This window comes from Colius striatus, chromosome 2 (genome assembly GCF_028858725.1).
Source record: "Colius striatus isolate bColStr4 chromosome 2, bColStr4.1.hap1, whole genome shotgun sequence".
Lineage (NCBI taxonomy): Eukaryota > Metazoa > Chordata > Aves > Coliiformes > Coliidae > Colius > Colius striatus.
This window is the reverse complement of record NC_084760.1, coordinates 44322884-44339075: the sequence shown is the minus strand read 5'-3', so window position 1 is coordinate 44339075 and position 16192 is coordinate 44322884.

Genomic DNA, 16192 nt, shown 5'->3' with positions numbered 1-16192 from the left:
GTTCCTACCCAGGTGCAGGACTCTGCACTTGCCCTTGCTGAACCTCAGGAGGCTCCTCTCTGCCCCACTCTCAGCCTGTCCAGATCTGGCTGAATGGCAGCGGTCTCTGGTTAATCAGCCACTCCTCCCCGTTTGGTGTTATCAGCGAACTTGCTGAGTCACTTTGTTCCCTCAAACAGGTCATTATAACTGAAAGACCAAAGCTGACCCCTTGCAAACCCCCATGGATGTCATCTGGCTGCATTCCCTGCTTGAGTCTGGCCCTCTCGGGAGATTTGCTTCACACACCCCCAGTTCCCATTTTTTAATACCCCTGGGACCACTTTGCATTCTCTCCATAAACTTCCCATCCTGTCTTCCTGCTTGCAGACCCACATGGGTTTCTGAGGCATCATGCACAGCTTAGGGCATGAAATCTCCTCTCCCCGGGGATGAGGACCATGCTGCTAACATCTCCAAACTGCTCGCACAGGCTCAGCAGCACAGCGGCACTTGCTATCCCCTGTTAGTGCCTGGAGTCACTTTGGGGGATGCAAGAGCCACCGTGTGACCAGGGCTTCAGGAGTTATCACCATGCACATGGAACTTATCAGACACCCAGATTTAACCTCACCAACACATGGTAGAGAAAGAGGGGAAAAAGAAAGTTTAAAGCAAAATACATTCTGTTGTAACTGCACTGGTCATGTTGTAGAGTTATGCTGGATTCACCCTGAAATGCCAATACACAGCTGGACAGATGAAAAAGGCAGGAAAATACTGATAACGTTTACATAGAAGAGTTGTTGGGAGGGAAAGAGCTGGGACAAAGCATGTGGTTAGGTTTTTGGGAAGGGCATCTGGTAGAGAGCTCTCATCACCCTGTACCACTAGTCTCCCCAAGACTCAGAAACTCTCTTGAGAGATCCCAAGTCTTCATATTCTGTCTATATAGAATTTCTAGGGAAATCCAAAATGCCAAGACGGGGGCTGACAAGCAAATTTCATGTCCTCCTTCCACCTCTTTGTCTTCCTCTTGGGGTTCCCCATCTTATTCTCATTTCAGCTGTGACCAGCTCCCCAGTGTCCAGGCTATATGAAGCCTTCACACCCTTTCCATCTGGCCTCTTTTGGTGATTGACTGAGTATTGAATAGTTTAGCTACAGGTACACAGGTGGGATGGAAGATGATTTCTGTAGGTACAAGGAATACGGACATGGACTTTGGCTCCTGTGTTTCTGCCAAAGGAGATGGCAGTTGGGTGCACACCAAAGTCATGTCTGAGCTCTAAATGGCCAGCCGAGGGAGATCCAATGATGATTGTTTGCAGCCTCCAGGAAACACTTTTGACACCATCTCTGATTACATACTCATCGAAAAGCTCGGACAGTGTGGATTGGATGAGTGGACTGTGAGGTGGATCGAGAGCTGGCTGAATGACAGAGCCCAGAGGGTGGCGATCAACGGCACAGAGTCAAGTTGCAGGCTTGTGGCCAGTGGGGTTCCACAGAGCCAGTCTTGGGATCTGGGGCCAGTCTTGTTCAACATCTTCATCAGTGACCTGGATGAGGGGACAGAGTGACCCTCAGCAAATTCCCTGATGGCACCAAACTGGGAGGACTGGCTGTTCACCTGGGGAGGGACAACCCCCTGCACCAGGACAGACTGGGAGTGACCTGCTGGAGAGCAGCTCTGCAGAGAGAGACCTGGGAGTGCTGGTGGGCAGCAAATAAATGTGAGCAGCAATGTGTTCTCATGGGCAAGAAGACCAGTGGCATCTGGAAAGGCATGAAAAAGAATGTGGGCAGCAGGTCAAGGGAGGATCTCCTCCCGCTGTCCTCTGCCCTGGTGAGGCCTCCTCTGGAGTCCTGTGTCTGGTTCTGGGCTCCCCAGCTCCAGAGAGACAGGGAACTGCTGGAGAGAGGCCAGTGCAGGGCTATCAAGGTGCTGAGGGCACTGGAACATCTCTGTGAGGAGGAAAGGCTGATGGGACCTGAGACTGTTCAGCCTGGAGAAGAGAAGGATGAGAGGAGACCTCATCAGTGCTGAGAAATCCCTAAAGGGTGGATGTCAGGAGAATGGGGCCAATCTTTTTTCTGTGGTAGCAAGTGCCAGGACAAGGGGTAATAGACACAAGCTGGAACCCAGCAAGTGCCACTGGCACAGGAGGAGAAACTTGTTGAGGTGAGGGAGCCCTGGCCCAGGCTGCCCAGGGAGGGTGTGAAGTCTCCTTTTTGGGAGGTTTCCAAACTCGCCTGGACACGTTCCTGTGCCCCCTGATCGAAGGGAATCTGCTTTAGCAGGGGGTTGGGCTGGATAAGCTCTAGAGGTCCCTTCCAACCCCCACCATTCTGTGATTCTGTGAAACAGCTCATGGGCTATGGACTGTGGTCCCTCATCCTCCTTGGGTTCCCAGCCCTATGACACCTTTTTTCTCCTGGGAACAGCGTGACTGTCCTTGCTCATCAAAACCCACTTCACCACAGTTCTGTTGTAATCTCTGAAGAGTTAAACCACTTCCAAACTACCCTGGATATTTTTACAGACAGACTGTCTGGATGGGGCCGTGACCCATCTCCAAGGACTGAGGTACAACTGTTCCCATGCAGTATGGATCTTATTGGCCCCTCTGCTGCTGGCTGAGGACCTGCAGGGATCATTGACAGGCGTACGTGCCTGGGGGCGCATGAGAAACGTCTCCCTCTCTCTCCCGAAGGCTCAGCGCTATCTTGGGCAAAAGTCCCGGCTGCTGTTGCCAGGCGGGAAGGCTGGAGGTGGAAAATCTGCTGCTGGCACTGATCCTGGGACACGTTGCCAAGAGAGCAAATACCTCAGGGCAGCCACAGTTTATTGGCAGCTCAAATGTCTGCTCTACCATCTACGGTGTTCCTCAAGTGAGGCCCTGCTGCTCTTGTGCAATGAATGGGGCAGTTTTTCCACCCTACAAGAAGGCGGAGGGTCGGATGAATGGAGAAATAAAGGTGTTGCTGTGTTCTTAGCATCTCATCAGAGAACCATCAGAGGAAGCAGCTGAAGAAACTCTGGGTCAACCCTGTCCTCTGCTTGGTGCCATCACAAGGCTTTGCAAGTCCTCTGTTGTTAATGGAAGAGGCAATATTTGCAGACAGGTGTGGAAAGAGATGATGCCACACTGCAAATCAAGGGCTGAACCTCACCATTGGGCACATGGAGATAACGTCCACAGAGATGTTAGGGCAAGCAATGCAACAGAGTGATGGAGCCACACTGAGCCCCTGGTGAGCACTGGCGGTCCTGTTGCTCCTGCCAAGAGCTCAAGTTCTTCCACTTTCAACCCACATACTGGATACAAATCCCTCTGTTCTCCATCAGCACACTGAAGTAGTAGCAGCTCCTCTCCTCCAGGGAGGCTGCTACGTGGTCTAGTGGGCAAAACATATTATCACCTGTCCTGGGCTTGGATGAGCAGGATCTGCATCTCATTGACTCCTCCTGCTCCTGCTCCCAGTACTGGTAAAGACATCTGTTGATTGATTGGTGATTTTTAGCTTTTTTTTTTTTTTGGTGTCAGGTTTCATACCACCTTTGAGTGGGGAAGAGATTTCAGGAGGAACTGGGGTTATTCCCAATTTTGAAATTACCTTCGGCTTTAACAAGGCCATTTGTGACACCTATTGGACCCTGGCACAACCTGAAACCTGCTTAACCCACTCATAACCATGGGAACAGAACCCAAGGAGTTGTGGAAGGAGGGAGAGACAAAACGAGGAAAGAGAAAATGCTCATTTATTGACGTCTCCCCCCTTCTCCTTCCTCAAAGGGAAATACAATGGTGAAGATCATGGAGGGACACTCATGGGTGTGAGGGCTCAGGCAGAAATAGGGGGCATCTATTTGCAAAAGGGATGGGTTTTTTTATTTCATTAGAAACCCACATCAATCAGCTGCAAGGCACAAATTCATGTCAAACCAAGTTTCCCTACTGCTGGAGCTCAATAAATAGCTTAGTCCTGGAAATGCTGTCCTTGGGGTGGTGTTTTGTGCCACTGAACACGCTCAGATGCTCTGTGATGAGCCCTTGATAAGATGCTCTACAGAAAATGTCATTTTAGCAGTTTAACACAATTTAGGAAAGGTTGGTGAGCCATATCTGGGCAATAACAATTCCTGTCTTTACGAAAGGAATGTGTGAACATTACAGTGGCCATATAGCGAAAAACTGTGAGTCCACTAAATTAAGCAAGAGAATAAAAATATGAACAATAGTAATGAAATATTAAACCTGCCCTTTTAAAAAGGAATCACAGATTCCTCACACAGTCCATATTCATATTGAAGATTATTTTTTTTCCTTAAAATGATAAGGATTAGAAAGGTAATGATTGTTTCTAAATAAATATCTGCCTGCTGGTGCCCTTGAAGCTGCACTCTGACATCCCCTGCCAAGAACCTCCTCTACTGAGGATTGGCCTTAAGGTCATCCCACCTACCCAGTAACACATCCGTGACCCCACTGCAGCCGGGAAATTCCTGTGGATGTGCTTATCCTGCCGGGAACATGGTGCCAGCCATGGACAAACAGGGGTCTGAGGAGGTCCACAAGACTGGGAACAAGGGCATGGACAAGTTGGAGAATGCATCTGTTGAACTTCAGAGGGCCAGGAGATGTGTGGTTTTATTACATGAAGACACTCAAGAGCCTCCTCAAGTGTGACTGGATGTCCAAGTCCCAGGACCTTGGTGGAAAGGGTAGGCTGGAGATGGCTAAATCTGTTGTTGTGGAGCCAAAGGAATCATAGACTCATACAACCATAGAATGGTGGGGGTTGGAAGGGATCTTTAGAGATCATCCAGTCCAATCCCCCTGCAGAAGCAGGTCCAGGAGACGTCCTAATCCATGCTGCTGTGTCACATCCCCTTTTCTCCTGCTCCTTGGTTCCCAGTGCCAGACACTGGGACACCCATATGAGGGACTGCCTGAGTAGAGCCTGGGCTCTCTCTGGCTGAGGAGTCTTGCTGTAGTCTTATATTGGATTTGTTTGCCCTCTAAAACAGCATCATTGCATCGAAATTGCCTGGTGGGTATGGTACTTGCTAACCCCTGACCTATTCCCAGGGATGGGTTTGGCAGGTAAAGAAAATAGGCGTCAGCTGTCATCTGGGTAAAACTGTCTTGTCCCCTCCAACCACAAATCCCTTCCTGCCTCAAACCTCACTCCTAGACTTACAGGGATTTGGACCTTCAGCTGCATTTCTCCTCAGGACAGTGACAGATGGTGTCAATCAAAGCTATGGATCCAAGGACATCCACCAGTGCACAGTCTGGGAGCTAACTCCTGTGAAAGATGCCACTTGCTCCTCTGGAAAGGTTTGTCTGAGAAAGTTGAGGCTATGTCTGTGCTACAAAATAACTCTTTCTGTTACTGCTTTCCATTCAGCTTTACACTAACCTTCGAATAGCTGAGGAGATGTTCAAGATGTCTTCAAACCATACAGATCTATCTGCCTCCAACCGTGACTCCAAGCTCATTTTCCTTTATTTTCCATCAGTCCATATCCACCTCTTTTCACTCTGTCAGAATTTAAAACTGTAGAGTGGAAAGTTCTTTCCAGCCTGTATCTCTGCACAGGGATTGCTCTGTATTTAAAGACAAAAGTGACCACAATAATACAGTGAGTAAGACGACCTTTAAGCGTTGACATCTGTAAGGGGTTTCTGTTTTTCCTGGTGCTCAGATGAGGTCTGCTCAAGAAGCCTGGCAAGATGTGGCAGGTAGAGAAATTAGCATTTCTAGACTGGTTAAATGCTTTCTGGATCAAGAAAGGAGTGGAATTTCTCACCATAGTAATTCCTCTGAGGTGAAACAAGCTTCAACATAAAAGGCTGCTCTGGAAAAATAAAATTGTAGGTCTTGTTGAACTTCTGTACAGGAAGTTTCTGACTTCACTCAGAACATTCCTAGGAAATCTATATAGTTTCCACATGAAATGTCATTGAAGCCAGCACTTATCCTTTTGTTTTGGTTTGGTTTTAAAGGCTGGGACTTTCAGCTAAAAAAAACACTTAGCAGTAAGTGCCTGGAGCAGCTCCTAGGAAGATCTTGATGAATCTCCAGACTGGCTGGAGAGTCTCACATCCTCATCAGCAGGATGCCAGATAAACAGGATGGGAACATACTTTACAGGATGGCCAGAGGGAGAGGGGAACAGAATAGAAGCACTGGTTGTTTTGTAGGACTTTGCTTCACAAGATATCAGAGCTTAAGGTCAGAAGAAGGATTAACCTGCACTTTAAGTCTTTTCTGCTGTGCTGACCCATCTGAGAAAGGAGAGGGCAGCACCATGTGTAGACAGCCCTCAGCCATTTATATTACTTGACGAGAAAATTATATCTCCTCAAAGCTGAACACTAACCTATATCCTGCACCTTCTTAGGAGCTTCAGTTTGCTCTTCAGGGAGACTGTACAAGGACTCTAGAAAATTTATCTATTGGAAGATGCACACAGAAGCAACCCCTGGGTCAAGATGGATAGTGGTTGTACTGGATAGTGACTCGAGTGCTGAACTGTGTTGACTTGACCAGCCTGAGAAGGGGGCAGAGAGGAGCCTCCTGAGGTTCACCAAGGACAAGTGCAGAGTCCTGCATCTGGGGAGGAATAAGCCCCTGCACCAGGACAGGCTGGGGGTGACCTGCTGGAGAGCAGCTCTGCAGAGAGAGACCTGGGAGTGCTGGTGGGCAGCAAATAAACATGAGCAGCAATGTGCCCTCTTGGGCAAGAAGGTCAATGACATCTGGAAAGACATCAAGAAAAGTGTGGGCAGCAGGTCAAGGGAGGATCTCTTCTCCATCCACTCTGCCCTGGCAAAGCCACATTTAGAGTCCTGTGTCCAGTTCTGGGCTCCCTAGCTCCAGACAGACAGGGAACTGCTGGAGAGAGGCCAGTACAGGGCTACCAAGATGCTGAGGGGACTGGAACATCTCTGTGAGGAGGAAAGGCTGCAGGACCTGGGGCTGTTCAGCGTGAAGAAGGCTGAAGAGGGACCTCATAGACACTTATAAGTATCTAAAGGGTGGATGTCAGGAGGATGGGGTCAGTTTTTTTCCATGGTACTAGTGCCAGGACAAGGGGTAATGGGCACAAGCTGGAACCCAGCACGTGCCAGTGGCACAGGAGGAGAAAGTTGTTTGATGTTGAGGTGAGGGAGCCCTGGTCCAGGCTGCTCAATGAGGGTGTGAAGTCTTCTTCTCAGGAGATTTCCAAACCCACCTGGACACGTTCCTGTACCCCCTGATAAGGGGAACCTGCTTTAGCAGGGGCTTGGGCTGGATGAGCTCTTAGAGGTCCCTTCCAACCCCCACCATTCTGAGATTCTGTGATTTTCTAGAAGGACTTGAAATCTGGCCATTCTCCCTTGCTCCTTCCCCAAATGCTGTGTCAGTGGCATTTTTTTTTTGTCCACTCTCTAAGGAAATGGAGAATTAAATGCCCAATTGTCTGTCTGTCTGCTCACCAGCGTTCCCCTAGCAATAAATGCATCCCATAATTGATTTTAGCCAGACTGCACTGAGAAGTAAAATATACCAAGTCTGTTGACATTTTTTGGGCAGAGACAGCTGGAAGAAGTGAGAGAGAGGTGTTGCAGGGTGAGTTGAACCCTGTATTAGACAGTAAAGAAGCTTCTCCCAGTCACAGGTCTCTTCCTGGGTCTCGTGCCTGCTCTCACTCCAAAATGCGGGCTTGTCTTGCCATCTACTGGTGGGAGCCCGGCAGAGGCGCTGGAGCAGGGGCAGAGGGCAGCAAGAAGGAGGTTGATAGACTGAGCTGTCTGTCGAGTCCCTCTGCAGCTGCTGGCCCCCGGGGGGGACCACCCCGCTCAGGAGGGAAGCAAGAACATCCTTACAAGTTCATTTCTTGTTTTCCAGAAGGCTTTCCTTGCTCTTGTGGTTTACTATTATCTGCTTAAACGTGCCAATCCTCGTGATCGCATCATCCCTTTCCTAATCCTCCTTCAGGAGTACCTTGCCCCTTATTCCCTGGGATTTGACTCAGGGCTGCTCCTTTCTCCAGCTCATCTCCAGCTACTCCTCTCTTGGTCTCACCTGCCTCAATGTGGAAGTCTCAAAGATGAGCCACAGGTGACTTGGCTCACGAGGACCATGGCATGGATTTGGATAGAGTCACAGGGCTGTAAATCTCACCCTGGGAGAGACCTCTGCCTGACTGGGCTTAGAGAAGCAAGAAAGGCTCTCCCATGGGCAAACACAGAAGGAGACAGACATGGGGGAAGCTCACTGTAGATCTGGGGGAAAGATGTGTAAACTGTATGCATTTGCCAGTGGCCATGCTTGGCACAGTGCTGTGGGTGCTTTGGTTTGGTTTCGTTTGGTCATATGGTTTCCTAGAAGAACCTTTGCTGAAGCACATTGCACCCAATAGTTCCTTCCATGGGTGAACTGCCACCAAAAAGGGATATTGAGGGACACTGGAGGCACTCAGTGGTTTTGTTCATGCCTGTAGCCCAGATGTGGTGAGGGAGAAGCAGTTCTTAGTGCTGTCTTCACCAGCTTTTGGGAGGATGTTTAGACCAGTAAAAGGTGTCAGGAGGGGGAGCCAGAGCCTTAGCTGAGGATCTTTGAGAGCAGCTAGGAAGACTGCTCACCGAAATAGGGCATCCTAGACATTCACCACCCCTTGAGATCCACTCTCTGTGGCATCTAAGGATTCTCAGAGCAAGTCCAACAAGCCATGTCCTCCAGGACCCTAATTTTTGGAGACATATCCTGATGGAGTTAGCACAAGAGACCAGTGCCCTGTGAGACAGCAGTTTTAAGCCCTCTTGGAGTTTTCCACTGAATTTTAATTGCACTGAGTGCTGTAGGTGATATGTGCTCTGAGGGGGATTTCTCCTTATCTTCTCTCTGTGCTGTTAGGAAACTGAATTCAGCTGCCTCCTAAATCTTCATATTTAAGCCTGTTAGGGACAAGTGTGTGTGTCAGCACATGGTGGTGTGTCTCTGGGACCAACCTGTGCATGCACTTAACCACCCTGAGAATTGGGCAGAGGAACCTCCTGAGGTTCAGCAAGGGCAAGTGCAGAGTCCTGCACCTGGGGAGGAACAACCCCCTGCACCAGGACAGGCTGGGGGTGACCTGCTGGAGAGCAACTCTGCAGAGAGAGACCTGGGAGTGCTGGTGGGCAGCAAATAAACATGAGCAGTAATGTGGCCTCATGGGCAAGAAGTCCAGTGGCATCCTGAGGGGCATGAAGAGAGTGTGAACAGCAGGTAGAGGAAGGTTCTTCTTCTCCTCCTCTGGAGTGTTGTGTCCAATTCTGGGCTCCCTGGCTCAAGAGAGACAGGTAATTTCTGGAGAGAGGCCAGTGCAGGGCTACCAAGATGCTGAGGAGACTGGAACATCTCTGTGAGGAGGAAAGGCTGCGGGACCTGGGGCTGTTCATCCTGGAGAAGGCTGAAAGGAGACCTTATAAGTGCTGATCAATATCTAAAGGGTGGATGTGGAGATGATGGGGCCAGTGTTTGTTGCCAGTGGCCAGTGCCAGGACAAAGGGCAACAGGCACAAGGTGGAACCCAGCAAGTGCCAGTGGCACAGGAGGAGAAACATTTTTTGATGTTGAAGTGAGGGAGCCCTGGTCCAGGCTGCCCAGAGGGAGTGTGGACTCTCCTTCTCAGGAGGTTTCCAAACCCATCTGGACATGTTCCTGTGCCCCTTGATGGAGGGGAAACTGCTTTAGTAGGGGGTTGGGCATGATGAGCTCTGGAAGTCACTTCCAGCTTTGTCTATTCTGGGATTCAGTGATTCTGTGAACTCATTTACCTTAGCAAATGCAATCATTTGTGTATTGCTGAAGCTGAGATGGACTGGGCATGTGTGTTTCCAGAAGCTCAGCTGGTGAGGTATGGTGAGTTAAATCCCCAGTTTAGCAACTTAGCTTTTCTCTTAACTTCAGCTTCAGTCTTTTACCTTTCAATTTTCCTTCTCTCCTCTCTCTACATTTAAGGGCTGATCAGAAAGGTGTAACCACCTCATCCTAACATCTCAAGGAGGTGTAACCACCTCATCCTAACATCTCAAACAGAACATTTCTACTGTGCCAGAAAATGCAGAGGGCTAAGTCCAACCTTAAAAAAAAATCCTATTCCAGCAAGCTCAAAACTTTACTAAGGTAGAGAAAAGCACAGAACAGAGTGTGGGAAGAGGTGATGAACCAGACTTGTGTCTTGGGAAGGAGAGCCTAGCAGCAAGCTGTATCCTGATGGCTTGAAGCCTGGAGAGAAGCAGAATCCTGTCATCTTCATTTGTAGTTGAAGCAGGAGAAAGGATGGGAAGCCTGAATTTGGTGTCTGGCCCTTGAAATACCTGGATGATAGCACAGCATTTCCCATGTTCACCCACAGCTTGGTCACCGTGACCCCAGGGAAAGAGCAGCACTGGGTGCTCCAGCTGCTGAGCAAGCATCGTCCTGCAGCTCATCTGCAGTTCAGTGTCAGAGCTTCCTGAATTATTGATAGCTCTGATGCATTAGTCTATAATTAGCTCCCTAGACCTTTTCCCTGTGGGATGGAGCTGGGAACAAGTTTTTCTTTTTCTGTGGTTTTTTCTCTGTCTTGAGCAGATTGGGGAGGAGGAGGGGAACAAGGCATGGCTGAAGACCTTAGAGGAAGAAAACGTCAGAGAAGGAGCAGGAAGACATCCAGGTGGGTTTTGAAAGTCTCTCGGGATGGAGACTCCACACCCTCCCTGGGCAGCCTGGGCCAGGGCTCCCTCACCTTCACAGTAAAGAAGTTTTGCCTTAAGTTTAAGTAGAACTTCTTTTGTTCCAGCTTTTGCCCATTACTCCTTGTCCTGTCCCTGGATACTACAGAAAAAAGCGTTGCCCCATCCCCTTGACATACACCTTTCAAATACTTTTAAGTATTAATGGGATTCCCCCTCAATCTCCTCTTCTCCAGGCTGAACAGCCTCAGGTCCTGCGACCTGTTCTCATAAGAAAGATGCTCCAGTCCCCTCAGCATCTTGGTAGCCCTATGCCCTATGTGAGGTGGAGGCAGTGCCAGAAGCCAGGAGAAGGTGAATGGTGTTCTTCACATGCTGGTGGGTCTACAGGTCAGAGGGAGAAAACCACTAAGCTCTGGCCACTAAAAGAAAAACATCATCTCCAAGTGGACAAAGGGGCTGTGTTTGTATGTGTGTGGATACAGAAAATGAATGGTTAGAGTCACAGATAGGTGACAAAGAAGCTCTCCTACTAGCAGACAGCAGTTCACTGTCAGAGTGGGCTCTGTTTGAAGAGCTAGTCATAGTCTAAAAGGGTTTCAGTAGTTTCCAGGAGGTCTGAGTGCATTAAATGCACATTCCTCAAAACTGTAAGTCACAATCAAAACAGGAGGACAAAATCTCTGTGGTTTTGAGGTCAGAGGCAATAGGCCCTCAAGTTTAACTCTATCCATTGCTTTCTGAAAAACAGACAGTTTGGACTGCAGCAAATAGTGGCATTGGCAAACTGTGTCGGGTCCATAACCCTAAATCAGCGGCTCTGTAGTTATGCTGGAAAGGTTTTGCTTACAAAGAGAGGGAGAGCAGGAGACAGGCCAGCCCCACTGCTCTCATCTGCTTTACTCTCTCCTTTGAGCTATGGAGGGATCCCTTCGTGTGAGTGCTGCTGGCCTGATGCCCAGGAGATATGAGACTCAGCATGAAGGGCAAAGGGATGTGAACCCCACCATGGATGTGAGCCAAAAGTAGGGGTGCTGTTAAAATAATCTATTTCACATGTGCAGCGCATGGCTGAGTTTATGGGAAGGGATTGCTGCAGTAGCTTGGCCAGGGACTGCTTGAGGCCAAAGGTCCTTTCCAGCCTAAGATCTCTCTTTTTCAGCTGGTGGATATCACACTCCACAGTGTCAGTAGGAAGGACCAGGAAGTAAATGAGGGCAGGGTGTCATCAATGGCAAGATAAACTGTGAGAATGAATCCTAGGACACTGACCTCCCTTTCCAGCCCTGGAGCCCATGATCATTGCAGCTGAACCTTCTTGAAAGCCCTTCCTGCAAAAATCTCATGCATGGTGCTGAGATTAAGGCCAAGGCCCACAGCAGGAAGGGCTCACAGTAAGAATTGTGCCATTGCTGCCAATGCTATTTCAAGTCTGGTGATGATCATAGGACAAAAAAGTTGGCAGCAGAGCTCCCATTTCCATACCTCTACTCCAAGGTAAGATCATGGCACCTAAACACATCCTGGCAGGTATTTCTCTGAGCTACTTCAAAAAAAAGATGGAGATCAAGGCATTTCCCTTCTTGAATAAGCCTTCTGGTGAAAAACCCTTTCCCAGTCTCCAATTCTGCTGCAAGGGACTTACCATTTCAATAGGACTTGCCTCCCAGGGAGATGTAGCCGCTTAAACGAAGGCACGGAAAGAACTAGCTCATTTTTCAACTCCAGAAATTCTTGGGCACCCACTTTCTTTGGGCTACAGCATGGTGTGAGGAGCTGTGCTTTGGAGAAAAGCTGATGCTGAGGTCAACCTGGGCACCTGCCTAATGAGGACCACCAGCACATCCTTCCTTCCCCTTGACTTCACGGAGCTTCAGCTCCAAAACCTGTCTCAGGCCCTTAAAACAGAAACAAATAGGCTCAAACAGGAAATTGCATCCATCTATAATGTATTTCAACAGTTTATAACAGGGTCTGACCCATGGCTGTCCCTTGTACCCCTTGGACATGATATGTAAGTGACCTTCAGCAAGTTCCTTGATGGCACCAAACTGGGAGGACTGGCTGATTCACCAGAGACTGTGCTGCCATTCAGACAGGTCTGAACAGGCTGAGAGTGAGGCAGAGAGGAACCTCCTGAGGTTCAGCAAGGGCAAGTGCAGAGTCCTGCACCTGGGGAGGAACAACCCCCTGCATCAGGACAGCTCTGGAGGTCCCTTCCAACATTCACCATTCTTTGATTCTATGATTCTATGACCCATCCTGCCGTGGTCCCATCCCTTTTGGAGATCCCTCTCTGAGTGCTGAGAGGTCTCACTGTCCCCACCACACAGCCTGCCTTGTTGCAAGATTTACAGTAAACATATATTTAAGCACATTCCCCAGAAAATTGACCCATTTCTTTAGAAACCTGGGATAATTTAAGAGTTGGCTTGATTTCAGCTGCATAGGAAGAGCAATACCTGAGCTAGTATAAAGCTGCAGCCAGGCTCAGAGCTGTGCTTTGCACTCACTCACTCATCTGGATGTGGCCATAGATTTGGTCAGAATGAATGACACTGACCTAAACAGTTCCTGTACATGTACGTGTGGGGGTGATGGACTGAAAAAAAAAGAAAGAGCTTTTTTTTAGAAAGTAGAATTTTCCAGATGACACCACCAGGACTTGGATGGAGATGGCTACTGTCCTCTTTGTGTCTATCATCCAAGCCTGTTTGACCATCAGCGTCATCCCATGCTAGAAAGACAAAGCTGAGGACCAGAGCACGGTCCCTGGAGCATACAGAGTCACAGGACCATGTGGGAACAAGGGGGATCATTCAATCTACTGCAGAGAAAACTCAGGCAGATGGGAGATGAGGTGATGTACATGATCCAGGTGTGATACCTGATGAGATCACAGGATAGATGTCATCATCACTGATTTATGTATACTTTCTCCTCCTAAGGGGCAGGGAAATGATCTGAATAACCTCTCAAGGCCTTACCCATATCTATTCATCTGCATTTTCTAAGGGCCAAGTTAGCTTACTAACAAACAGATTGACCTCCCCTTTCACCCAGCAATGCAAAAACCCAGAGATGAGTGGATAAGAAAGCGTAGAGAAGGAGGTTAAGTTCAGGGCACGGGTCATGGGAGCCTGTTACGAGTAAACAGAACTTGTTTAAAAGATGATATATGCTTTACTAATATTGTTCCTAGTCTCCCACTCATCACTGTAAGCTAATTACACTTCCTGAGCCATCAAACCTTCACCTACATCTTACATGTGCTGTGCAAGGACACGGATTTGATCCAGTAGTTGTTGCTAGGGTGTGGCCTTTCTCTTTAGGTTTCTTTTAGCTTTTCTGCTGTAATTGCCCACGCAATAACACACTAATGAACTGTGTCCTGGCCTCTGAGGAACTCTGGGTCCCTGCCATGTTTCCTTGAAAGAACATGAGGTTAATATGAGGTGAAGTCCCACATAAATCTCATATGAGACTTTGTTTGAATGGATGCAGACAGAAGAGAGTTTCATTAGTTGCCTTGGTGCCAGCAAATAAGGTCCCAGAGGCTGGAAGATTACAGAATCATAGAATGGTGGGGAATGGAAGTGACCTCCAGAACTCATCCAGCCCAACTCTTTGCTAAAGCAATTCCCCTCAATCAGGGGGCACAGAAACGTGTCCAGGCAGGTTTGGAAACCTCCCAAGAAGGGGATGTTTCAAACATAGTCTCTCATAGGTTAGGTGTATCTTCTCAATGTCTCTCCAACGGAGTCCAGAAGCTAATGAAAAAAATGTAAAGATTAGGTAGGCCTGAAATATCTTTCCCCAAGGTACTCTTTCAAATTTATCTGTGACTCAAAATATTCCTGAGTTTGTCTGTGATTTCTCTCTGTTCCCTTACCTACACTCAATTTCACCATCACAAAATAATCTGGTCTCCCATCAACTTCACATCAGCTTTTAGCAGCAACAAAATCTTGTAGCAAGGAGTAACACAGTTCTGGTGACCAAAACCATTTTTAAGTACTTTCCAAACTGATTAGAGCCTGAGTGGAAAATAGGGTAGTAGTCAGTCTCAAAAATACAGACAATTCCTCCAGCTTCTGGCCATAGGCATTGGTTTCTGTGCCTTGAAAGTGCTGCTGCCTCTGAAGCAAAGATGTGGACAACAGATTCTTTCATACCTCAGTGGAGAAAGGAGCAGGACCACATAGCAAATAAAAGAGATTTTCCACAATTCTGGGCCAGACAGGTGGAAAACAGGACTGCCAGAAAGAGAAAATCAAAACACCTTAGGCATACTGTTTCATGGTGCTCCAGCCAAACTTGAAATTCTTCCTGCTGAAGGTTTTAAAATTGTTCATCCTGAGGCTGAAGATTGATGTGTTCGTTCCTTCCTTTCCCAAGTGCCACTTCTCTTATTCTGACTTAATTCTAACAGCTTCAAGTGTTTAATGTCTAGGATATTTTCCAGGTAGTTTAAACACCAGCTTCAAAGGCTAGCTTAATAGTTTCTTTCTTTAGCATAAGCTGCAGTTGGATGTCATACTGGATGCAGGTGACTTCTGGCTGGCTTTCTCTGTAGACCAGCAGCTTTCCATTGGGACAGTGTCGATTTGCCTCCCCTCAGAGTCTGGTTTATTCTTTCCACATGTAACACCTGCTTTGCCTTTTGAAAATTGCTCCAGTATGCTGAATCTGAACAGCCTCCAAGAGATTCCCACCTTTGAAGAGCCTCCTCCTGCAAGTCTCTGCTGTGAAATTTCTGGATGTGTGTTTCACATTCACATCCATTTTAGATATTGGTGTCATCAATATTCAAAAACTGCCTGGAAAAGTTCATTTAAAAAAAACCCAAACACAGCAGATGTAGCCCCAAGGAGTGAAACTCATTCCTGGCCTGGTGGCTGATAGTAATTAGCTTATTAGGACAGACCACAACAGCAATTTAAGACCATGGAATCATTCAGGTTGCAAGGGACTTTTGGAGCTCATTTCATCCCATGTCCTGCTCAGTACAGGTCTGATTAAACCAAATCACTCAAGGCCGTGTCTAGTTGATTCTTGAACACTTCCAAGGGTGATGATCCTCTGAGACATCACCAAAGAACTTTGTTTCTGCTCTTTTTTCCAAAAGCTACTGCTCTGTATCAAAGCCAGTAGTTTCCTTTCACAGGCTGGCATGGCAGCACCAATATGGAGTGCTGAGGTTGGCAGAGAAGTGCACTTGTGTCCTCTGCTTTGAGAGGGGTTTCATCTTAGTAACTCATCCTGGGTACGTGAAATGATGTGAAATGATTGCTCTAAAACTGTGCTCTTTACACCATGCTTAGACCCGTAGCAGATCTGCAAAAGTTTGGAGAGATCTTCAAGGACCCACCCTGTGTCACTTCCCAATCTTATTAACATCAAACATGAAAACAACAATTTGTTGTAGCATCTGCCTTCCCTTTTTTGTCTACGTATGGTGTTCATTGGCTTTAGCTGTAGTCTTTGCCTGGGGT